The following is a 27,077-nucleotide window of genomic DNA, read 5'->3' as shown; positions in this document are numbered from 1 at the left end:
GTGTTTGAGACCAGATTTGAACTCAATTCCTCCTGTTTCCAGGGCTGGTGCTTCATCCACTGCATCATCTAGCTGCCCCTCCCCATTATTTAATTCGACAAACATTTACTGAACTTCTACTATGTTCAGAGTAGTATGCTCATAACTGGAAGAGATAAAGAGTTTAGTACATGGGATCATAAATTGAGAGGTAGAAAAGACCTTAGGAATGATTTTCCAAATTACATCATAAATGAGGAAACTAAGGCTCAGAGAAGTTAGCTAACTTTCCAAGAGTCGGTTAAATACTTCCAATCTAGTAAGGGGATATGACATATAGATTAGTGCTGATGAAAACTATAAGAAGTACATTAAAGAGATAAAGACAAAGTCTTATATTAAATTGTATGGGGAAAGAATACTCATTACTGACTGGGAAAATGAAGAAATTTTCAAGACAGTGATGGCATTTCAACTAAATTTTAAAAGTTCTAAAGGGGTCCAGGAATTTGGGGGGAGGGATTTGTTTTAAATTCACTTATGTATGTTTATATAATCCACATAGGCATATATATGTGTATACATATATATACACATGTATTGTTTGAATACATATAATATATGCTAATACATGCATATATATTTTTATTTCCCCCCCCAATTACATGTTAAAACAATTTTCAACATTTTTAAAGTTTTGTGTTATAAATTATATCCTTTCATCTCCCCCCTCTCCAAGATGGGCAGCAGATATAGGTTATACATGTGCAATCATTTCTCTATTTGTTATATTATACAAAAGGTAAAGAATGGAAAAAAGTGAAAAATGGCATTCTTCAGTCTACATTCATATGATCTCAGTTTTTTCTCTGAAGACAGATTATATGTCTTATCATTAGTCCTTTAGGATCTTGGATAATTGTATTGCTGAAAACCACTAATTCATTCACAATTCTTTATTGTATAATATTAGTATTATTGTATATAACATTCTCAAGATTCTGCTTTCATGATTTGCATCAGTTCATGTAAAACTGTCCATGTTTTTCTGAAATCATCCTGTATGTCATTTGTTATAGCAATCAGTGAGGTTTGGGAGTGTTCATATATTTTGGCAACTTTTTTTTCAACATAATTGGGTTCCTTTATTTTTATAAGGAGTCCATAGAATTTTCCAAATTTTCTAAGGGATCCATGATGTAAAAAAGGTTTAAGAATCTCTGCTGTAAGGGATAGGCTGAATTTCTAAATTGGTATTGGAAGGAAAGGAGAGATTATAGACATTCCAGATAGAGGTGATAGTGTGAGGCAAGGCAATGGGAAAACACAAGGAACAGTAAGCAGTCCAATTCAATGGTTAGGGTAAAAAAAGGAAATTTACAGTTCCTAGATAAGATAAAGATAGATAAATAAGATGGCACCATACTTTGTAGGAACTTTGAATGTCAGACTAAGAAGACTGAATATAATTGGATGGGCAATGGGAAATCTTTGGAGTATTTTTAAAGTGAGGGAATCTTGACTTTTGCACTTCAGGAGCGGAGATGGGACAAATTTTGCTATCTATAGGTCAATCCCTGAGCAAAATTGTAAATTCAATATTCAACTATAAGAAACATTTATTAAATGTTTACCATATGCCAGGCACTATGCATAAAGTTGGAAATACAAAGACAAAAGGAAATCACTCACTGTCCTTATGAATCTTACATTATGTAAAAAGTAGAAAAGAATAAGAGAAAATTGACTAGGATCTCCCATCAGAATTTATGGCTAATTTATAGTTAATTATTACAAAACTCCATAATGACTTTGTATATCAGTAAATATGTGTCAATTATTTTTTCATGGAGCATGTAGTCTGCTTATTTTTTTTAATTAGAGGACAAAATTAGAAGGCAAAACACTTCGACCCTAACTCCTAACAACTGAGTAATACATTTCCTTAGAAATACTAATTTCTCTGGAAAAGGTTTGTACTCTGTGTCACCAGGGAAAGGGGAAAGATTTACTTTAAGGTTGTATGTATAAAGCTAGCCATTTGGGCTTTCTAATATAGACATGACTGATCACTTAGGATCTGAAATATTCTTCTTGGGAAAATAGCTAATACTAATAAGAGTCTGTATGTCTATGATGCCTTAAGGTTTATAAAAATCTAGGGAGATTGATACTGAGTAATGTAATTCCAACTTTATAGATGAGAAAACAGGTTCTAAGAAATAAAGAGACTTGCAAATGTCAGATTCGGGATTTGAATCTTAGTTTCTGATTCCAGGATCAGGGATCTTTCTAACTCATAGTAGAAACAAAGTTGGGATAAGGCATTTTATATCCATATACCTGATGTTTTCTGAACCTAGGTAGAAAAGTTTATAATAGTATTGGGTTGAGATTCAATTCGGCCTCAGACACATAATAGATGTATAACTTTGGGCAAATTACTCGTCAGTTTCTTCATCTGTAAAATAGGAATAATAATGTCTATCTCATCACCTCAGGCTTGGATTGTTCCAATGGCCAGGTTCAGAAACCCTGGTGTCGCTCCAAACCATCTCCCACTCAGTTGTCAAAGTTTGCTTCTTAAAACATAGAGCTAACCAACTTTGTCCCTCAACTCAGTCAACTCTAGGGGATCCTTATGATCTACTGGATCAAATATAAAATCCTCTTGATTTTGGAGCCTTTCATAATCTGTTACCTTCTACATTCCCAGCTTCCTTACACTTCGCTCCCTTCCACATAATCTATCCTCCAGTAACATTGGCCTTCTTGCTTTCCATCCCACACAACACTTCATCTACTTACTACATGCCTTTTTAATGGCACTCTCACATGCCTGGCTTCCTTCAAGAGTTGGATCAAGCTTCATCTTCTGCAAGGGATCTTTCCTGGCTCCCTACCCCCTCCCCATAGTCAGTGCCTTCCCTCATATTACCTCCAATGCATTCTATTTATCCATCTTTCCATCTAATTCTTCATATACACATAATTGTATATTGTCTCATACATTACAAAGTGAAAAGAGGTATTCTGTTTTACCACAGTGCCTAGTATATAGTAGGCACTTAATAAATGACTATTGATGAGGATGAAGAGAAACAAATTTAGACTATGTGCAGTGCTTTGTAATTGTTAGAACTCCACATAAATGCTAATTACCCACTATATTACATTGCAGCATGAATTATTACAAAATGTATTCAATTTAAGAAATGGTACCCTGGAGAATAGAATTTTCTGGCATTAAATGTAATTGCTTTTATAAAAAATAATGATTTAAAATGTCTGTCATTTCAAGTTGTGCCTTAGGCAGGTGGCCATTTTGTGTAATCCTTGTCATGGTCATAGATGGGATAGTCTGAAAGGTCTTTATAATTATTCGAAATACAGAACTACAAATGAGGGATTCCTTTCCCAGCTCCAGCCTTAGAAACATGATTCTTCAGGTCCACTCATTTCCTTTGTCAGTATAGCTGAAATTAGTTTGTTTTCTGGTCATGGTTAATACTGTCAGATGCATCCTTTCAGCTGTGGAAGCTGTTGTAGTTAGGGATGAAGCTGTAAAACCAGAGCAACAATTTGCTACTTTCATTTCAAAGATATTCACAGTGAGCAGACCTATGGACTCTGGAAGAGCCTTTCCAGCTCTCCTGTAGTTAGGGCTTCCAAAGGTGAAAGCTCCTAGTAAACTGTGATTAAAAAGAAACCAACTGAATAATTGCCTAATTACCTGCTATATTTAGCATAGCAGTGAGCTCCAATGCTACCTGGCATTTCTGCCCTGCAGCCTTCTTCAACCCCTCAGGACATCTCAAGTGTCATAACTCATAGCATTATTTGTACCTAATGCCGGGAGCTTGGCTATGGGGCCAAATATATGTATGTGTCTCTCATAATAAGGGGAGGTCTGCTGGGGAAAAAACAGATTTAAATTACAATAAAAAGGTTGTCCAAGTTCTTGAAACAGCCTCCTAATTGGTCTGGCTGTCTTTGTCTAGACTCACCGCTATCACCCATTTCCTATACAATTGCCACAGGGATATTCCTAAAACTTAGATCCCTACTCTGCTCAACAAACTATTACCTTTGATATAAAATATAAATCCCCATGATCATTGCTTAAAGCTCTTTACAACCTGGCTCCAACCTGTCTTTCCAGACATATTTTACATTATTCCCTGTTATGTACTCTTATCTTCCAAATGCTCCTCTTTCTATTCTTCACATATAGTGCTCCATTCCAGCTCTCTGTGCCTTTGTAACTAACTTTTCCCCCACACAAATAATGGAGTCCTTGCTCATCTCCATCTCATAAAATCATTTTATATGTGTCTATAAATAGGAACTGTTTCATTCAGTCTATTTGTGTCCTTGGCACCTAGGACAGCAGCTAGCACATATTGTAGTAGGTGTTTAATTGATATTGGATCATTGCACTAGTCATAACTTTTTATGACAAAATTTATTGTTTTTCTGGCTCTAAATTTTCCTTTTTTACTCCATCCTTTATTTTGGTGTCAAAGTAATCTCCTTAACAGGTTAGTCTGACCTACCATCTTGCTACTCAAAAACTTTTCATGGTTCCCTGTTGTGTAACTAATAAAGTCTTTAGCTTAGCATTCAAGGCTCTCTTTCTGGCTCCAATCAATCTTTACAGGAGTATTTCATGCTAGTACCATTGGCACACTTTACAATTCAGTCAAATTAGACTAATGACTACCCTCTGATCATACCCATTTTTCTAGGGTTGTTTATACTGGGAAGAGATGTGGGAGGGTGAGAAGACACAACAGGTATCTCCATGTAGTTGAAGGTTTGCCACAAAATTTTAAGATCTAGTTAACTGCTTTTAGGCCCAGAGAATCAAATTAAGAACAATGCATAAATTGCAGAGGTAAATTTTGACTATATATAAAATAGTGATTAAATAGGAAATAACATAAAGCTACCTGAACTTATTCAATAGTAACTAAAGAAGTTATATAGAACCCCAAAACCCGACAACATTATAAGGCAACTAGCAGGTCATTATCAATCTTGACTTCTTCATTCTTCATAGCTCTACTCTTTTGGAGAATAGAAACACATTTCTCATTATTCTAAACCTTAGGGTAGAGTTATTCAATCATTTTATGGCTCAACCCCTTCCTTTTCTGATATAACTTTTTTCCTTCATCCACCTTGATGCATTCTATTCAATATTACATATACATTTGTGTGTATATATGTTAGAAGTTAATTTTAAAAATAAGTGACAGCATAACATAGAGGATAGAGAGTTGATCTTAATGAGGAAGAATTGGATTTAGATCCCCTTTCTGACACATAGCATGTGATCCCTAGGCAAGTCACTTAAATTCTCTTTACCCCGGGCAACTCTAAAACTGTTAAGTTGCAAATTTGCATCAGTAAAACAAATTCTTTAGGGGAAGCTCACTAAATTAATGAAATCACATCTTGTTATCAGTTTAGCACATTGACAGATAATAGGTGATTAATAATTGCTTCCTTCCTAATCCCTCTGATCACTGACCTTTGATTCCAGTTTTCTTTTTTTTTCTTTTTTCTTTTTTGCTGAGGCAATTGGGGTTAAGTGACTTGCTCAGGGTCACACAGCTAGGAAGTGTTAAGCATCTGAGGCTAGATTTGAACTCGGGTCCTCCTGACTTCAGGGCTAGTGTTCTATCCACAGGAAATCACTTGGTTCTTTTTTTTTTTCATCATCTTCCTAGTTCTCAAGATTTGTTTTATATTTGTTTAGATGAATTGCAAAGAGGAAAAAGTCCCAACAACTCAGCTACCTAAAAATAGTATGGGTTGCTTTGGCAGGTCCTTAGTTTCTTCCAACTAGAAGCTTTCAAAAGCAAGTTAGATAATTACTTGTGGCAGTTGGGGTGAAGAATATTCTTATTCAGGCATGGATTGAACTAAATTACTACTTCACCATAAAGTAGAAAGAATCAGATAATGGGGTTAAATGGGTGGGGAACTAAATTTAACAATGATGTCTCTGAAGTTTTCCTTTCTTTAGGCTAAAAATATCAATTCCTTCACCTCATAATAATTTGGCATTCTCTCAAAGCCCTTCATCTAACTTGCCTTTCTTTGTATTGAACCTAGACCTAACCACAAACATCCAGTAGTGGTACAATACAATGACACAATCCCTTCCTTTGTCTCAAACATTTTGTCTTTGCTTAGGTAGACAACCTAAAAACTAAATTTGTTTTTGGAGACTACAAATCCCATTGGGGACTCATAAAGAGCTTGAATTCTCTAAAATCCCAAATATTTTTAGAAGAACTTTTTGTCAACCCATACCTTTCTAGCCTTATACTCATGAAGTTGATTGTTCAACCCCTATGTAAGACTTTTCATTTATCCCTCTTCAATTCATCTTACTGCATTTGGTCCAAATTAATCTTTCAAACAAGACTTTTTAAAATATTGGTTCTTTCATTTATTATATAAGTGATCTTTCTCAGCTTTAAATCATCCATAGACTTACTATGCCTTCTATGCCCTTATCTAAGTTATTGATTAAAATGCCAAATAACATAGGACCAAAACCAAATGCTTAAGCCATTCCTCTGGAAACTGTTGATATGGAAGCATTTATGTTTAATCTTTAGATATCCCTATTCAAATGGATATGAATTCATTTGATTGTACTTTCATTTAGCCATATCTTCCCATCTTTTCCACAATAATTCTATGAATCTTTTCTGAAAAATCTAGCAATTAATCTCTTTTTTTTTTTTTATTTAATAGCCTTTTATTTACAGGATATATACATGGGTAACTTTACAGCATTAACAATTGCCAAACCTCTTGTTCCAATTTTTCACCTCTTACCCCCCCACCCCCTCCCCTAAATGGCAGGATGACCAGTAGATGTTAAATATATTAAAATATAACTTAGATACACAATAAGTATACATGACCAAAACATTATTTTAGCAATTAATCTCTACAGCATTCCCCTGAGTTGGGTCTTGTCATAACCTGGTGTACATCTGACATAAAGGGTTTCAACTTTCCCACTGCTTTCTCATATATGTCAGATGTCCCCAATCAAAGAAACTGTTATGGTTCCTGTCAGATGGCCACCATTTTAAGGAGTAATTATTTCTTGCATTACAGAGAAGAGCTCTGAAATTATCTCTTCCCAGACTCAGGAATGCTAAAAAAGGATAAATGAAAAAAGATTAGAATCTGTGTGATCCTTCCCTGCAAGAATAATGTATTTTAAATGCAGATTTCTTCAGCTTCCTGAGCAACTCCTTGACTAATTCATTTAGTTATAAGCTAGTTATAAGTTTTTACTTCAGTACAAGTCAGCAATAGGGTCAAGTGCTTGCCTGCCTGCTTACCTCTCTCCAAGCCTTGTTACCTTGTTACTAGCATGTCCAAAGCTTGCCCAACCAAGAGAAAGGGTAACATTATGCTCTTTAGCAATCCAGCTAAAGCTTCCAGTGCCAAGATGGAAGAGGGAGATAGGAACCCTCTAAAGCCTTTCTAAAGTCCCCTCCAAACAACTAGAAAACTACTTCAGAATGATTCTAGGAATAAGAAAGCAGACTACCAGCTCTGCAGGAAAAGTCCACGGACTACTTATGGGTAGAAAATGAATAAGACTTGTAGCAAGACCACAATCATAAAGCAGTTGATCAGTGAGGTCCTGGCCTCCTGCAAACAAGTAGCCCCTGGGCAGTGAGCAGTCTGTGCAATGCAGCAAGGCCCCAGCCCAGTGGATGCTATCCACAACACAAGTCACCAGGGAGATCTTGACCACATTGCTGAATAGTCCTGAAACTTCATCTGGGGCTAGCCAATAGCAATATCCCACTCCTGAAGCCTACTAGCAGAGAGACCCTGTTTCCTTAATAACCCAACAGCAGTGATCCACCCCTGGAACACCCATCCTCCAGAGCCAGCCACCAGAAAGACTCTATTATCATAGTAATCCAGCAGCAACACCCCATCCTGGAGACCAAACCTTTTACCTTGGGGAGACTAATTTACATAGAGACTTTACCACTCTGTTTAAGCCAAAAGGAAAGCCTACCCTCCAGGGAAAGCAAGTAATTAAGCCCTGAAGCCCAGTGAAAACCAGCAGTAAGACCCAGAGTCCCAGAATAAAAAAGAATCAACTACACAGCAAAATTGAATATAACCTTTCATGGGGGAAATGGACATTTAATGAAACTAAAGACATTCAAGCATTTCTAATTAAAAGAACAGAACTGAGTAAAAATTTTAACCACCAAATATAAGAATCAAGAAATATATAAAAAGGTAAAAAAGAAACAAGAAAAAGAAAGCATAAATAACTCAATAAGGTTAAAATGTTTCTATTTCTATATGGAAAGATATGTAACTTAACAACTTTATTACTGTAAGAGTAATTAGAAAGAGTATATGTAGGCAGAGGGTATGGATTCAAGATGACTTTGATAGGATAATACCAAAAATAATAACAAAGGGATGAGTAAGAAAATTGCTTTGGAAGAAGGAGGGGAGATTGAATGGGGTAAACTATTTCACATAAAAGGGGAATGAAAGAGCTTATTATACTGGAGAAGAAGATAGGGAATGGTGGGCAAAGCTTAAACCTTACTCTCATCAAAATTGGCTCAAAGGTGGCATAATGTATATACTTAGTTGGATACAGAAATCTGTCTTACTCTATAAGGAAGTAAAAAGGGACAGAAATAATAGAAGGAGGACTGATAAAAGATAGGGTGTATTAGGGAAGATGGTGACCAGAAGGAAAATACTTGTGAGGAAGGAAAAGTTGGAGTGTAAAAGAGAAAGAGACAGAGAGAGAGAGAGAGAGAGAGAGAGAGAGAGAGAGAGAAGAATAAACAAGCAAAAAATAGCTTGAAGGGAAATACAACTTACTATAACCATAAATATGAATGGGATGAATTCACCTATAAAACAGAAGTGGATAGTAGAATGGATTTTTTTTTAAAAAAAGAATCCTACAATATATTCTTTACAAGAAACACATTTGATGAGGTTAGATAGATGGTACCCTGGATAGAGCACTAGCTCTGGAATAAGGAAATTCTGAGTTCAAATTTGAAATTACTTATTAGTTATGTGATCCTAAACAAGTCATTTAACCCTAATTGCCTTACAAAGACAATAATAACAACATGAAGCACAGAGATACACACAGGATAAAGGTAAAAGGCTGGACAAAAATTGTTTTGCTTTAGGTGAAATAAAGAAAGCAAGGCTACCAAGCATCATCTCAAACAAAGCAAAAGTAAAAATAGATCCAATTAAAAGAGATAAAGAAGGTACCATCAACAATGAATTCATATAAATGCTAAACATATATATTCCAAGTAGTATATCTAAATTTTTGAAGAAGTTAAATGGGTTATAGGAAGAAATAGATAATAAAATTATACTTACAGGGGAACCTCAATTTTCCCCTCTCAGGACTAAATAAATCTAACCACAAAATTAACAAGAAAGAAGTTAAGAAGGTAAACAAAATTCTGGAAAAGTTAGATATGATAGATCTTTGAGGAAAACTGAATGGGAGTAGAAAAGAATTTCTATTCCCTCTCTCAGAAGCATGTAGCATCTACACAAAAAGTAACCATGTATCAGGACATAAAAAACTTAACAACCAAATGTAGAAAAGCAGAAATAGTGGACACATCCTTTTCAGATCATAATGAAATAAAATTACATTCAATAATGGATAATAGAAAGAAAGGTTAAAATTAATTGGAAATTAAACAATCTAATCCTAAGAAACAAGTGCGGCAAAGAACAAATCATAGAAACTATCAAGAATTTCATTTAAAAATTACAACAATGAGACAACATACCAACATTTGTGGGATATTGCCAAAATGGTACTTGTGGAAAATTTTATATTTCTAATGGCTTACATCAATAAAATAGAGGAAAAGGAGATGAATGAATGGTGCATGCAACTAAAAAAAATAGAAAAAGAAAAAATTAAATAACCTCAATTAAACACTAAAGTGGAAATCCTGGAAATCAATGGAGAGATCAATAAAATTGAAAGGAAGAAAACTAATGAACTAATAAATAACTCTAGAAGTTGATTTTATGGGGGAGGGGAACAAATACAATAGGTTGTTTGGGGGAATGTCCAGTCCAGAAGGCTGTAGAAGGTCTATGAAATTATTTAATCCAACTGCCAAAACAATCACATTCAACAACAACCTTCCACTGCTTGAGTTCTTTAAATTGATAATTTTGTATGGCCCTTGGCCTTGGCCAAAAAAAACCAAAAAACCAAAAAAACAAAAAAAAAAAAAAAAAACTTTCCCCACCTCTAAAATAGATTAATTCTTGGTTAATTTGATTTTTAAAAATGAAAGAAGAAAAGCAAATTACTAGTATCAAAAATGAAGGAATGAATTTGCAACAATGAAGAAGACAACTGTTAGAAACTATTATGTCCAATTATATGTCAATGAATTTCATATAAATGAAATGGAGGAATATCTACTAAAGCGCAAATTATCCAGATTAACAGAAGAAATAAAATACTTAAGTAACCCAATATTAGGAAAAGAAATTGAATAGCAATCAATTAACTTCTAAGAAATCCCCAGGATTGGATACAGTCACAAGTGAATTCTATCAAACATTTAAAGAACAATTAATCACAATACTATATAGACTATTTGGGAAAATAGGCAAAAAAGGAATCTTACCAGATTCTTTTTATAATACAAGTATGATGCTGATACCCAACCAGGAGAGGACAAAACAGAGAAAGAAAATTATAAACAAATTTACCTAATGAATATTCGTGCATAATTTTTAAATAAAATACTAGTAAGATGATTACAGCAATATATCACAAGGATCATACTATATGATCATCTCTATTATTTAATATTGTATTAGAAATATTAAAGTCAGCAATAAGAAAAGGAAAATAAATTAAAAGAATTAGAATATAGCATTATATTTAGAAAATCCTAGAGAATTAGTTAAAAACTATTTGAAATCATTAAATTTAGCAAAATTATAAGATATAAAATAGATCCACATAAATCATAAGCATTTCTATATATTACCAACAAAGTATAGCAAGCATAGATAGAGAAATTGCATTTTAAAATTTTAGATAACATAAAATAATTAGGAGTCTATCTTCCAAAACAAACACAGGAACTATATGAATATAACTATAAAACTTTTTACTTTTCACACAAATAAAATCAGATCTAAAAAACCGGAAAAATATTAACTGCCCTTGGTAGCCTGAGCCAATGTAATAAAAATAACAATTCTATCTACATTAATCTATTTATCTAGTACCATACCAATCAAACTATGAAAAATTATTTTATACAGCTAAGAAATAATAACAAAATTCATCTCTAAGAACAAAAGCTCAACGGAATCAATGAACAAAAAATGTGAAAACTGGTAGTCTAGCCATACTAGATTTCAAACTTCATTATAAAGCAGTAATTATCAAACAACAGAGTTATAGATCTGTGGAAAAGTATGTTATATTATAGGAAACAACCATAGTAAACTAGTATATAATAAGCCCAAAGATCCAAGATTTTGAAATAAAACCTCATTATTTGCCAAAAACTCCTGGGAAAACTGGAAAATAGTATGGCAGAAACTAAATATAGAAAAATATCTTATATCATATACCAAAATAAGGTCAAAGTGGTACGTGATTTACATATAAAAAGTGAAACCATAAGCAAAAAAAAAAAAAAAAGAGTATAGAATAGTTTGTTAGATTTATGGATGAGAGGAGTTTAGAATCAAAGAATCCATAGAGAGCATTACAAAATTTAAAATAATTTAAATTTTATAAAATTAAGAAATTTTTCCATAAACAAAACTGATGCAACCAAAATTAATAAGAAAAGCAGAAAACTGATAAAGACCTGATTTTTTCAAATATATAAAGAACTGAGTCAAATTTATGAAAATACAGATCATTCCCCAATTGATAAATGTTCAAAGGATATGAACAAGGAGTTTTCAGACAAAGAAAACAATCTATATGTCATATGAAAATGCTCTAAATCACCTTTAATCAAAGAAACACTCATTAAAACAAATGTAAGTTACCACCTCACACCTATCAGAGTGGCTAATATGACAAAAGAAATAAAATGTTGAATGTTGGAGGGGACGTAAGAAAACTGAGATACTATTGCAGTGTTGGTCGAGTTGTAAACTGATCTAACTGTTCTAAAGAGCAATTGGAAGCTATGCCCAAAAAGCTATAAAATGGTGCATATCCAGCAATATCATTACTAGGCCTATATCCCAAAGATATCCAAAAAATGAGAAAGGACTTATTTTTGCAAAAATATTTATAGCAGCTTTTTTGTTGTGGCTAAGAATTGGAAATAGAAGGAATGCCCATCAACTGAGAGATGGCCAAACAAGTTGTAATATATGATTGTGATGAAATATTATTATGTTATAAGAAATGACAAGCAGAATGATCTCAAAAAACCTAGAAAGACTTACATGAACTAATACATAGTGAAAAGAATCAGGAGAACATGTCCCAAAGGATTAATGATGAAGTATACACTTTACCTCCAGAGAAAGAATTAATATTGATTGAAAACATAACTGAAACATGCTATTTTTCACTTTTCTTATACAAGATGACCGACACAGAAATATTTTACATAATCACATATGTATAATCAATATCTGATTGTTTAAAATCTCAGGAAAAAGAGAGGGGAGCATAGGAGAGAAGAATAGAATTTGGAATTCAAAATTTTAAACAAAAGCATTTTAAAATATGGGGGAAAAGAAGAAATCCAGCTAAATAACCTCTGTTTATTAGGGAAAGACTATAAATCTCTAAAGGGGATCTCTAGCAGTTAGATAGCACAAATGGTAATAATATCTGGAAAACTGATCTTTGTGAGTTCGAATCTAATCTCAGATCCTTACTAGCTATATCATCCTAAGCAAGTCATTTAACCATTTTTGCCTCAGTTTCTTTATCTGTAAAATGTGTTGAAGAAAGAAATAGCAAACCACTCTAGCATCTTTGCCAAGAAAACCCTAAATGGAGTAATGAGGAGTCAGATATGATTGAAATGACTGAAAAATAACATAGATTCCTAAGTCCAAAATGTACTGAATTCTGGGTCTTGTCTCCCATTTAGGTTATAGATCTGCAATATATTCAATTACACTAAAAAAAAAAGTTTGGGTATTCTTGTTTTCTGCTTTTCTGTTATCTCTAAGAGACATTTTGATCTGCATCATGCAGAGAACAAATATAAAGCCCCTCATTTAGAGGGATGGAATCTATTGTTTATTGTAATTAGCAAGGAGGATTGTATCAACTAAACAGTAGCATTAAGCCCAAAGCACAGATATTATCATTACAGAGCATTTAGAAGGCCTCTTAAAAGTTTCCACTGACACAGAAAATCAAGGCTTTTTTTTCCCCGCTTTAAAGAATACAGGGTCACCATGCTTAGTGACTTAGACTCATTTTTCCTTGCTTGTCCCAGCTGAATTCCTTTTTTTAAAAGACATAACTCAGGTGTCATTTTTTTTTTGATAACTTGATGTGAATTGATTTCATCTAAAGAGACCTGGACATTAGCCAATCAACCACCTAGCCTAAGTCCTTCCTTTTACAAATGAAAAAATTGTGCCTCCAAAGAATTTTAACTGACTTTTCCCAAAGACACATAGGTAACATGTAGCAGAGACAGATTTTGAACCTATGTTCATTGACTTCAGTCAGGGCCCATTCTACTGCACCAATTGCCTCTTCTTCAGAATGCTATCACATTCTATTTTTTATAATAAAATAGCTTATAAGTTCCTTGAGGACAAGAACTATGTCATTTTTCATTGTAATATCGTCAGTACCCTGAACAGTGACTTGAATATAATAGGTACTAAATAAATAAGTCATAGAATTGCAACATTATAGAATCTCATAATAGAGTCAGTAACAACTACTCTCTATGCCTCCTATTTAATTTATATAAAATCCTTACAACATTGTACATGAATCCAGAGCATACTCAAGGGGCCAGAACTGGGAGTCCAATTAGGAGGCTGTTGAAACTAGCCAGGCAAGAGATGATGAGGGATTGGACTATGGTAGTGGTCATGAGAATAGAGAGGAGGGTATATAATCAATAGAATCAAAAGACTTGATAACTGACTTAATATTAGGTGTGAAAGAAACAGAAGAGTCAAGGGTATCTCTGAGGTTGTGAAATAAGCAACTGTATGATGGTAGAAGCCTCTACAGAAATAGAGAAATGTAGAGAAAATATGGATGGGAGATAAGGGGTGGGCAAGGAGACATGGAAATAATGAATTCTGAAAGAACAACACAGAACTAGAGCTAGCAGAAATATTTGATTATTGATTCAACTCCATTTCTCTGTCTCTGTTTTTCTCTGTCTCTCTTTGTCTTTTGTCTCTGTATCTCCCTATCTCTTTCAGTCTCTGCTTCTATCTTCTTTCCTCCCTCTCTTCCTCCCTCCCTCCCCCTCTCTTCCCTCTCTCCTCTCCCCCCACTTTGATTATTCAATAGAGTTCAATCCACTATGTCTTATTAAACATTGTCTCAAAACAATCACTAGTTAAAGAGAATAGAAGATTAACAGTTTTCTGGAGAAAGTTGGGCAATATCTGTGTCACTTTTTCCTGGAGAAATGCAGTCATAGAGTATTAAAGAGAATAGTGCTTATAATGCAGGGATTTTATTAGCAATGGGGCTTTGCCTATTTAAAAACTAGCTGTGAGAGACAGAGAGAGTAGTTCAAAGTAATTGTGCTCCAAATCAAATAAGAAGAGAGAACAGCTTCTTGTTCTTGGATGCTATTTGCTTTGTTTTGCTCCATATTTTGGCATTGTTTTAGTTACGATTTGTAAAATGAGTAAATTCAGTTGTTGTAAATAGATATTTCTTTTTTCTACAACACAGAGGTCCTGTTTTCCTGAAGATTTCTTAGTTGTCCAAGCTTAAAGCATAATGCTCCAAAACAAAAGGTAACTGCCACATCAAGAAACAATCACTGAATCACCTTGTAAAAGACCTTGAAAATTTCTGTAAAACATGAAATGCACCCCAGGATTCACAAAAGGCAAACATTGTCCCAATTTTCAAAAAGGGAAGAAAATAGAGTTTCCAAATTATAGGACACTAACTTAACTTCAATTCATGAAAAAAATCAGAACAGATTATTAAATAGATGGTTATAAAACCCAAACTATTTTCCAAACAAAATGGTAGGATGTCATATTTCTTGTATTATACTTGTACCATTGTTCATCCGGGGACAATCATCTCCAATTGTCCTGACCTACATCTTGCCACTGGACCCAGATGGTTCCAGAGGAGACACTGAGGCGGGTGACTTTGCACAGCCCTTTCTCACTTAAATTCAATTTATTTGCAAATCATGGCAACACTTTCCTGATGTCATGGTCCTCTTCAAAAACAAAGGACAAACAACAACACAGTCAATTGTAGGATTGTATGGCTGTGGTCCAAAGAAGCCTCCGTGCTTTTTTATCCTAATTTCATCAAGGATGCCCTTGATAGGTATATTGATTGCACTCAAAAAGATCTTATAGAGATGAGAAAGTAGGTATATAGATTGATGATAATTGATGTTTACTTGATTACCTATTTTGGAGTAGATGCTATATGATGTGGAATAGCAGCCTCCACTGAATGGAAGTTATGGGTCATCCAAAGGTAGATATTTGCTATCTGATAAGTATGAATAGACTATAGCATTTTCCCAGTTTAAATATACACACAAAAAGTAGCATAGGAGATTCTATTAAAGAGATACAGTAAAAGTAAGCTAGTTATATAGTGAGGGCAAAAGACAATGGATATAGAGAGACAATGTACTACACTGGTACCTATAAAACATTAAGGGATCTAGATGATGGTTCTTATATTCTGGATAGACCTTGCTACACTGAAGAGATTATTAGATCTGGAGTCAAGAAGAATTGAATTCACATCCTACCTGAGACATCAGCTGTTTGTTTCTGGGAAAGTCATTTAACCTTTATCTCTCTCAATTTCTTTGTCTGTAAAATGCGAGCAACAATAGCACCCACATTCCAGGGTTGTGGTGAAATAAAATGAGCTTATATTTGTAAAAAACTTTGCAAACACTGAAAGATTTATAGCTAGCAATTATTTAAAGGTGTTGAGCATAGACAAAAATCAAGCAGAATTTATTGTGAATGGGCTACAATACACATTGTAGGAGGGAGTGACCACATCAGTGAGATTACAGATCTGTCAGAGCATTAGCATATAACACAGATAGATATGACATTTCCCCCCCAAGGCTGAGTTTAATGGACTGAATAAAGGCAACTACTATCAAAATATCTAAATTCAAATTCCTGATATTTACTGATTATGTCTTTGAATGAATTATTTACTCTTTTCTAACTTCAGTAAATAGATCTAACACTTTATCAATCTCTCTAAGACTGACTTTCCTCAAATGTTAAGTAAGTGGAGTTAAAAAAAAAATCTGCAGTGTCCATCTCAAAGTATTGTTGTGATGAATAAATGATGTAATATAGAGCAAAGTCTTTTAGAAAGAACTGTGAAACAGAAAAAAGCACTAGATTTTAAGACTGAAGATCAGAGTTCAAATTTAAACTCTGCTATTTACTACCTGTATGACCTTGGGTGTTGATTTCCTCAAGTGTAAAAATGGGATAGGATTAAATGGTTACTTCTAACTTTAAATCTATAATCCTATGGTTGAATATGAGGTAACATTTTCAGTACTTTAATTATTCTAAATGTGTAGTAGAATAGAGGGGGAAAGTAGTGTGCAGGTTCCTTGGCTTGATTTCAGTTTTGAATTAACTCACTGGGGACCTTGGACAAGTCACTTCCTATTTCTATTTCATTTAGGCATTAGTAAGGCAGGTGGTGATCTTTTTTTTTTTTTTTTTTTTTTTTTTTTTTGCTCAGTAGGATGTTACAAGGCTTTGCTTGGCTATTTAAGGAGCTTTGCCATTTCTGGATGAAAGGGGTTCTGTGTGAGTGCCAAATGTCAATAGTGCCATGAAAAAGAAATGCATAAAAAGGCAGTCTAGAGGATAGGAGTGTTTGCTGCAGACTAGTTTGGGTTTCATAATTAAATTTAAAGATCCAGAGATGAAAAAGGAAATATAGAGAAAGTGAGAGATAAGGACTGATGCTTTTTCTTCTCTATCTCCAGTTAGATTTTCATTTCGGTTTTTGATTTTCCCTGATGTGCGGTGTTATTGGGAAGCTGTTAAGCTTTTACAACTTGGTGAGAATCATAAGATGAGTGGAGAACCAGAGGACTCCTAAACAGAGAATTTTGGGGTCACTGTTGTGAAAGAAGAGATGAGGAAGACTGCATCAGAATACCTCCAAACCTCAGAGATATTGAATGTTGTGATGGTACATTGCTTGAACCAGCCTAGAATATAGCCATCAACCCTTTGACCTTCACCAGAGCCATCAAAAAGATGAAAAATTTGTTAAAGGGCACAATAGCCTGGAAAGGAATATTTGCCAAGTGAAGGGGGAAATTAGGATTTATAAACCCAGGTCATAACCACTGAGAGGCTAGCCAAAAATACACAAATTCCCAGAGAAACCAGGCAAAACTACAGTGTAGTAAAGATAGGCTGCCAAGTAAAAAGGTTAATAGATATGAAACTGGAAGAGATTCTAGAGGTCATTGAACATAATCCTCTCATTTTATAGGTGAGAAAACTGGGGCTGAGAGAGGTTAAATGATTTACTCATCCATAGGTAATAGAAAAACAAAAGATATCAATAAACTTTATTAAAATGAGATTAGATTAAATGATCTTTAAAATTCCTTCTAGTTTTAAAATCCTACAAACAAGAATGTGTATCTCCAGCTTGTCATATTAGTGGTAAGTGGTAATGCCAAAATTCCAACCCAAGCCCTCTGATTCTAGATGCAGCATCTTTTATATTATACTATTCTAGTTTGTGAGTTTTTTTCCTATGGGCTAAACCCAATTCATTATCATAAATGAACCAACCCTAAGGCAGTGATTCTAGGATTCTGACAGCAAAGCACACAAAAAAATGAAAGCTATTGCAAGTCATTTTTGAAATTATGAAATACTTCCAAAATATGAAGGATGTGATTATTAATAATAATAATTTCAATCCATCAAACCTCATTTGCTTCTAGCTTCTTGTGAGATCTAGTTTGAGCCAGAAAGTGTCTAACAGTTAGATCCATGATTGCTTCTTAGCATGAAGAATAATAAATTGTCTTTTGTTTTTAATTATTGTCTGTGACATAAGCCTTGAGGGTTTATCTTTGTTTATTCAGCAGAGTGACTTGCACATAGTAGGCACTTAATATATATTTTAATTGAAAAGAAATTCTATATTCTTTAGCTTAGACCAACAAACTTGGAATATTTAATAAACATTAATAATTAATATTGACTAATTCGCACACTCTAGGAGCTCATTCAGTATTGCTTTCAACCAGTAAATTTTAGATTCCTTGAATATAATCCCCCACAGCCAGGGAATAGTATGAATCCATGATCAGAGTAGGCTTTCCAGACCTATTTCTAATATTGGCAAGACCCAGGGGTATTGTGAGTTAGTGAAAAGAGCAGTACATTTGGAGGCAGAATACCTAGGTTCTAAATATGGCCAAACCAAATAATTTCTCTGTACCTCTGTTCCCTTATCTGAAAAATGAAGAGATTCAATGCAATAGAGTACCCTTCAACTCTAAAATCTATGATCCTGAAGTATTATAGTATAAACGGCTGGTTCATTCATTTGTGTAACAGATTCTTATGCAGCACCATTCTAAATAAGTCATTGTATTCTAGAGTTCAACGAAGGCAGTACTCTTTGCTTTCTATTCTTATCCATGACCCTTATTCACTCTTCACTTTTTGTTTTAGCATCATCATTCATTTGTGTCACATCCTTGCATTAAGCTCTATGTTCCTTCAAATCTTATCTCTACAACATTCTGCACATAGTAGGTATTGAATTTTTAAAAACTTGAATTCAATTGTAAGTATTTGAAAAGAAGTTCTGATTGGGAATGGTGGCTCATGAGGCTGTAGTTTCTTCTACCAGGAGGTTGAAAATAGTAGATTGCTTGGGCTTGGAAAGTCTTAGCTATAAAACTGAAGAGATATCTGCACAAAGTCTGACACCAATGGGGTGAGCACCTAGGAAGTGAAGGGGCCAGGCCCCCAAATTGTCAAGGAGAGGTGAATGAGTCTAGGTCAAAATATAAGTCAAAGATTTTCTCCAGTGGCAAGCACTTTCAACCTGGGAAAGATAGGGAGAGTCAATCTCAAAAAAATTATAGACTCTCTTTTTTTGGAAGTATTTTAAAATAGGATTGCTATCCATGGACTATGCTTGAGATTGCAGTCATACATAGACAGCAGTGGATAAAATTAGCTGAGCCCCAAATGATTTTTTCTGGACCTAGAACTCTTAAAGGTCAAACAAGAATGAACAAGGCACATATAAGAGAATATTTTAAAGGTCTTCAGATTAAACCTTTTTCTAAGAGTCCTAATCAAGCCAGTGTCATTTACATTTTTTTCATATGTGGACTCAAGGAGAGATGATGGGGAAAGGAACGTTTGGTGATCCAGAAGGCAAGAGGCTCGATTCTATTTTCAAAAAAGATTAGAATTCTTAGACAAGAAGTAAGATCACAAGAAATAAAAGAATTGCTTTTCTCTGGATTTTTTTCCCCATATCATAAAACAGGTAACCTTGGGAAAAGGGAACATAAAGGAAGAGAACTTGGTGTTTGTCCATCTCTAAGCCCAGGATTTCAGAAATTTTTTTAGGGGAAAGGCTCAATGGCATTGCTCTACAATCAGGAGCTTCACCTTCAGGATAAAGAATGAAGAGATAAGAAAAGTATGAGAAAACTGCATTATTTACAATTAGCTAATTAAGTACATTAGACTGTATTAAGCAATTAGCACACAAGTTAGTCAATGGAGTTACAAATAGATTACAAACAAATAGGAATGTGTTATTTCCACATCAGAGTTAAATGAAAACAAGAGAGAGCTGTCCATTATTCCCTGGCAGCTCAGAATTATCTTTTTGTGGGGGGAAAAGCTTTGTCCTTAAGGGTAAATGTGTCCCTGAAATATTTAGAGTTGGGTTCTGAGAAACAGGAATTGGGCCCTAAGCATCACCTTCTCCCTCTGGGTACTGGCTGGCACCCGAATATAAATGATTCCCTCAGACCTGAGAACCCCTTCCCACCAAAAGATGTTGCTAAGATTAAAACTGTACAGGTCTTTCCCTTAAACACATTTATCAAAAGAGAAACATTTTAGTCAGAACTATTTGGGAAGGTGGTAGGCTCAGAAGAGGGTGTGGAATGTATTCTGACCCATGATAGAACAAATTGTCTTTCCCTTATCACCTCCTCCCGGCTCCTGATCTCTTCTCCCATTTCAAGGACAATGCATAATCACCTCATTTCTCTGTGTGTGTGTCTCTCTCTGTCTCTCCCTCTCTGTCTCTTTATTTTTCCGTGTGTCTCTCTATCTTTGTCTCTGTGTCTCTTTGACTCTATCTCTATCTTTCTATGTCTCTGTCTCCCTGTTTTTCTGTTTCTGTCTCTCTCTTTCTTTGTTTCTGTATTTCTATCTTTGTCTGCTTCTCTCTCTTTGTCTCTCTCTGTCTCTCTGTTTGTCTCTATTTCTGTCATTCTGTGTGTCTTTCAGTCTCTGTCTCTATCTCTCTGTCTTCCTATCTCTCTCTGTCTCTGTCTCTTTGTTTCTTCCTGGTCTTTCTCTGTCTCTCTCTGTCTTTGTCTCTCTTTGTTTCTGTCTGTGTGTGTCTCTCTCTCCCTCTATGTATGTCTCCCCCTCTTTCTCTCCATCTCCCTGTTTCTCTCCCTTTCTAAATTCTCCTCTTTTATAAATGCTTTCTAAAGGAAATCAAGGGGTCAAAATATCAAGGATCTCTGGGTGAATTTAGGGAATTAGAAATGGAAGTTGTTTTCTGGGCATGGTTTTTCTCCAAAAGATTTATTCAGGAGGCTGGCAGTATACTGCTTGCTTTCTTCTCCCCACCAATTGTCATTCAACTCACATCGTAGCACACATGAGAGTCAAGGCCAAAACACAGAGGCATAATAAAAATAGTCCAAAACAGAACCTTTTTTCTAAGGAATAATCCTCTTTTTTCTCACTTCACCCAAGGGCTGGTACCTTCTAGGAAGAACGTCCCATTTATCATCCCCCTTTCCCAAATGACTCCTTTGCTTTAGGATGCTTTGGTTTTATAGATTTGTTTCTTATATGTCAACCTGCCTAGCTGATTGAGCTCCTTAAGCTGGGATTGAATTGGACTGTGGTCTGTACATAGGGTGTGGGTCTAGCCAAGCCTAAGCCCATTTTGCAGATAACTCTAGAAGTCCAAAATAAGGCTAGACAGTCAATACCCATTTTGTCAGACCCCTCATATATACCCATGTTCAAACCTTGGTTCATCCAGGAAAGTCTGAAGAAATATAGAATCATAGATCATTCTTACCATTGTGATCAACATTCTATTATTATTTTTATCATTTACATTATACATGTAAATTCATTTTTTACATATTTCCATATGAGTTATGTTAGGAGAGAAAAGTCAGAACAAAGGGGAAAAATTATGAGAAGAAAAAAAAGGTGAAAATAGTGTGTGTTGATCCACATTCAGTCTCCATAGGTCTCTCTCTGAAAGTGGACAGAATTTTCCATCCAATTTATTGGGATTGCCTTGGATGAGTGAATTGCTGAGAAGAATCTAGACTACCATATATTCATTATACAATCTTGTTGTTGCTGTGTACAATGTTTTCCTTTTTCTGCTTGCTTCACTCAGTGTAAGTCATGTAAATCTTTCCAAGCTTTTCTAAAATCAGCTGTGATCAGCATTCTTTACCAAAGCTCTGTTTCTTTCAAACCTTTCTTGTGGTTCTCAATTGATTAGTTTCATGCTCTGCCTTCTACTTTTCTTTCTCTGTTGGTCTTTGTCTTGTTTTCTTTGACTCTCTGTTCTCTCAAGGTTTGTATGTATCTGCATAGTATATCCATACATACATATATAATATAAATAGATGTGTGTAACTCAGTTTTCTAAATCTTAGAATTTTGCTACCCTAGTAGCAACATGATACTTAAATATTACTATGAATTATTGATACAAAATAATAGGGTAAATGGCAATTAGGTGACACAGTGGATTGAATGCAAGTTCTAGAGTCAGGAAGACCTGAATTCAAATATGACCTCAGATATTTAATTAGCAATGTGACCCAGGACAAGTCACCTAAACTTGTGTGTCTCTCTTTCCTACTCTGTAAAATGAGCTGGAGAAGGAAATGGCAAACCACTCTAGTATCTTTGCAAAAAAAAACCCAAATGAGTTTAAAAGGATTATACATGTTTAACCTGTCTTGGGGAGGGAGAAGGTGAATGAGAGAGGGAGAAAAAATTTGAAACAAAAAATCTTACAGAAATCAATGTTGGAAATTATCTTTACATATATTTAGAAAAATAAATTCTGCTAAAAAAAGAAAACCCCAGATGTTGCCATGAAGAGTCAGTCACAACAACATAACAAATGGGGAAAGGGAAGAGTTAGTATGAGATCTTTGAAGAGGAAAAATATTCTTCTTCCTTCTACAGGAGAGAATATTTGTAGTTCCAGGCTATTTGGGGACTTACTTCAGGGAGAAAAAAAAAAAGAAAGACTTTCTCACAGATATGTCAAAAAAGTTAGTCCTTCACATATTCTTGATTTTCAGCTTACTTCACCAAAGACTCAAGAGAATTTCTCCATGGGTCAGATCAGGACCTCTCTTTGTAGATCAAATTTTCAACTCACTCCTAGACAAATATCTAATTCACTCCTGTGTTTCTTTCTTGAGGTATTCTATTCTGTAAAACTCTGATTTCTATTTACTTTATGCTCATACAAATTGATTTACCTGCTTTCTTCTATTTGTAATGATCTTTTCCATAAATGTTTGGAAGGGGCCAAGCCAGTGGATATGAATCTGGGGTACCATACCAAGCTAAAATTTATCAGCCGGGAAAATAACCTTTTGTTTTTAATTGATTGTGTCAGCAGAGAAGATAGTGTTCTGGTCCAATGACTTTCTCACAGAGAAGAACAAGATAGACAGCTTTGTTCCTCTTGCTTCTGCTCCCTTGAATCAGGAATTGAAGGGTCCCTTGGAAAAAGGTGTATGCATATCCATATATCAATGATGCTCCATAACTCAACGATATACATAAAGAGAAAGAGAGAGAGAGTTACATCTGTATCTCTCTCAAGTCACCTATCAGACATCCCTGGCTTTCATAAACAGCATGAATCTTACACACATACACACATGTATATGTACATAAATGTGTACATACATTATATATCTATACATGCATACATGTGTGTATCTACATGACCCACACATGCACATATATACACACTGTGTAGAAGTCTTTTTATCTCTCTGAGCCTCAGTTTTCTTCTCTGCACAATGAACATAATAGTAACATCTACCTCACAAGATTGTTCTAAGGATAAAATGAGATAATATATGTGAAGGCTTTAAAAACTTTAAAGTATTATATAAACATTATAGCAAGTATACCTAATATATCCATATATATTACACAAATATATCTATTATATGCATTTATGTGTTTTGTCAGATCCATAATTTTATCAGTACTGGAAACTCCTTGTGAGGAATTATATCAATTCAGGTGGCAAATTATTGCCTTAGAAATTTGCCTGGGGCACTAAGAAATAGCTACCTTGGCCAGAGTCATGCAGCCAGTATGAATAAGAGACTCATAAACTCAAGTCTTAGTGATTCCTGTGCTAGTTCTCTATTGACTGTTATGACTATTATACTGACTTTCATAGGCATAGGAACAGGGAGAGGAATAAAGATGCAGACTTGAGCTGTAAGTGATTTCACTGGTTTGAGAAAAATATTACGAGAAAATATAATACATTTTCCCATTTGCCTCCTTACTGGTCCTCAAATAATGGCCAGTGGGAGGGGAAAATGTGAAATGTGAGAAAGGTAAGAAAAGAGAAGAAAAAGGAAGGGAAAAATAGAAGAGCAAGAATGAGGAGTGGGATGGTAAGAATCAGTGGGGAAAGTAAACAGAAGTATAACAGCCACATTGAAGGTATCTATAAAATTGGTGTTGACATCAATGATGGATGCCTGCTGATCAGAAAAGAAATCTCTAGTACAGCCAAGTTGAGTAAAACTATGCTTTAGTGCTGCAGTTTGGGGGGAAATAGGTAGGACTGGGGTGAGGGAAGAATGGCATGGGGAATCTGAGACTGCTTACCAATTCAATTTCCTACTTATTTATTCATTTATGTCTGTAAGTACTTTGAACTTGGGCTATCATTCATTTTGAAGATTTCTGAAACCATGTCTGTGTGACTAAAAATCTGGTGATATAACTCAAGTAAAAGTGACTTTGTCATTCCTAGAAGCCTAAGCAGAAGAAAATATTCTTCATGCATAGAGTCATTGTAGGCAAGGGGCTAGATACAATCCAATTGGGTTATACCCGAAAAATCAGAAATAAGTCTTTAGCTTAAGAATTGAAGTGGAGAGAGGTTTTTAAGTTTGAAAATGTAGATTTGTAATTCAGTCCTGTAAACTGTAGGTCTGGTATTTTATCTACAACCCAACCCTTCCTTGGCTTCACAGTTTTGTTTTCAGTGCTTTAGGACTATTTCAGTCAGCCTTTTTGATGGCATTCAAGATTTCAAATGTACCTTTCTAATTGGCAGTATCTGATGTCAACCTCCAGCATCCATTGACTAGCAGTTTTATCAACAGTGTGACTAGACCCATAGAGAGTGTTCCAACTTTACCTTTACATATATGTGTGTGTATATGCATAAATATATATGTAATATATATCACTTAATAGCATTATTTTTTATTTTTACAGAATAATTTATTAAGATCATGAAATATAAAAATGTTTTTTGAAAAAGGATTTTAAAAAGTAAAGAATTAAAGTGACTGTGACTGTATATGAAAGGAAAAGTTCTGTCCTCATATTAAGGAACAGTTGAAATCTCAGGAGAAGCAAGATGTGAACTACAATTCCAAGGAAAGGATCTAAGAATCTGTAGCAGCTCCTGAAGATCAAATATAACCCCTGTCAAAGCATTGTATGGAAAGGTATGGGCTGCTGCTGCCTGGACCATGGCTTTTATATTAAAGAAATTTCACCATTGCCACGACAGGGAGAATACAGTCAAGGATACCTCCTATCCCTGCTACAGTTTGTGGGTTCATACAGCTACAAAGAGTGATGACAGTAAAATCCTTCAATCCTGATTTTGGGACAATGTGATCCTGGCTGAGTCTAAGTCATACCTAGCAATTGCTGAGCCTATGGTACTGTGGAACAGAATGCCAAGAATTCTACATTCCCCTTTTCTATCTCTTCACCTTCTCATTCTCTCTCTAGGGAGAGATGAATCAGTTCTATTAGTCCTTTTTGATAAATCTTTTTGCTTTTTGTTTTGTCATCTGTTCTCAAAGAAACTGAAGACACAAAGGCTATTGTCTTTATTACTGGTTAATGTGTGACCTTGGAAGTTAAATGTAACTGGTATCAAGGGTAATAAGTGGAGAAGCACCCAAGAAGGGAGAGATATTTTTTATAATGGTTAGAGACATTCCTGGAATGAGGGCTCAAAAATGGACTTAAGAAATTTTGTTAAGTTATTTTTAATAACTTCTCAAACACAGAGAAATACCAAGTGAATACTGACCCAAAGAAAGCCAGGTACAAGTGAGCTAAAGAGTATAGCAGCTTCTTGTATGGTGCATTCCCTTTGTTCTTCTAGCGAAGTGGGAAAAAACCTCCACTCTCATTTTATCCTCATAACTGATGGCATCGATTTAAAAGAAAAGCATCTCTGAAGAAAGGAATTAGGAATGTATGAGTATGCAGACAAGAGGAAATAACCAATTTTTCTACTCCCCAACACATCACTTTCTACACTACAAAATGCTACAAGGACATAAAATCAGTATCAGAAAGTGAGGGAAAGAAGAGGAGAGAGAAGTAAGACAAAAGGAAAAAAAGGAGGAAGAAGAAAAGAGTAGGGAGGGCAAAAGATAGTGAGAAGAGGAAGAGTAGATGGAAGATTGAGAGGAAAAAAATTAAAGCAGAGAAAGAAATGAGTCAAAAGGAAGAAATAACGGGAAGAAAAGTGGAAGAGCACGTGAATAGGTACAGGGCAGACAAAAAACAAAAACAAAAACAAAAATTATCACTGTTCTCCCTTGCCCATTTAGGAGAGATTCAATGCGTTCTGAGCAGCACCCAGACTGCTCTAATGGTTTTTTATAAATGTTAGCCATGACGACCAAGAAAGACATCAAAGATCACAAGAATCACAGAGATCAAAGATTTAGAGTTAGAAAAGGCCTTTGAAATCTACTTTTGATTTTGCTTCTTCACAAACAAGACTACTTCTTGGAAAAACTGTGAAACTAGCAAAATTGGTCTGCCTGTCAGCCCTTTCTATGCCCTTTATCCTCAAGATCATAGTACCATGTATCCCTCATCTTCCCCTGCAGAGTCTCAGTATCTTCAAGACTTCCTCATTAACACACTATCCAATACAAAGTTTTCAAGAAATGTTCTTGTAAACATTCACACTAAGCTATAACTGATATGGTTTAAGTTACCTCTCCAAAATGAATTTACATTTCAAACAGATTAGGGGAAGGGGATATTCTAAGTCTGAGCTGAATTTTCAATAGTCTAATTTGCAAAATGTATCATCAATAAGGGTATTCATCATATCTAGGAAACTATATCACATAGGTTACAACTCTATCTGTTCATAGGTGAAAACCATCTCATCTTCCCATTTTTACTGTATTAAAAATAAAAAGTAAAAAGAAACTATGATACAGTGAGTTAAACCATGAAATAGAATTAGATGACCTCAGCTTGAATTCTCCCTCTGATATTTATGT

The sequence above is a fragment of the Sarcophilus harrisii genome, chromosome 3 (genome assembly GCF_902635505.1).
Source record: "Sarcophilus harrisii chromosome 3, mSarHar1.11, whole genome shotgun sequence".
Classification (NCBI taxonomy): Eukaryota; Metazoa; Chordata; class Mammalia; order Dasyuromorphia; family Dasyuridae; genus Sarcophilus; species Sarcophilus harrisii.
The sequence above is the reverse complement of the archived record's forward strand: the minus strand, read 5'-3'. Positions refer to the sequence as shown.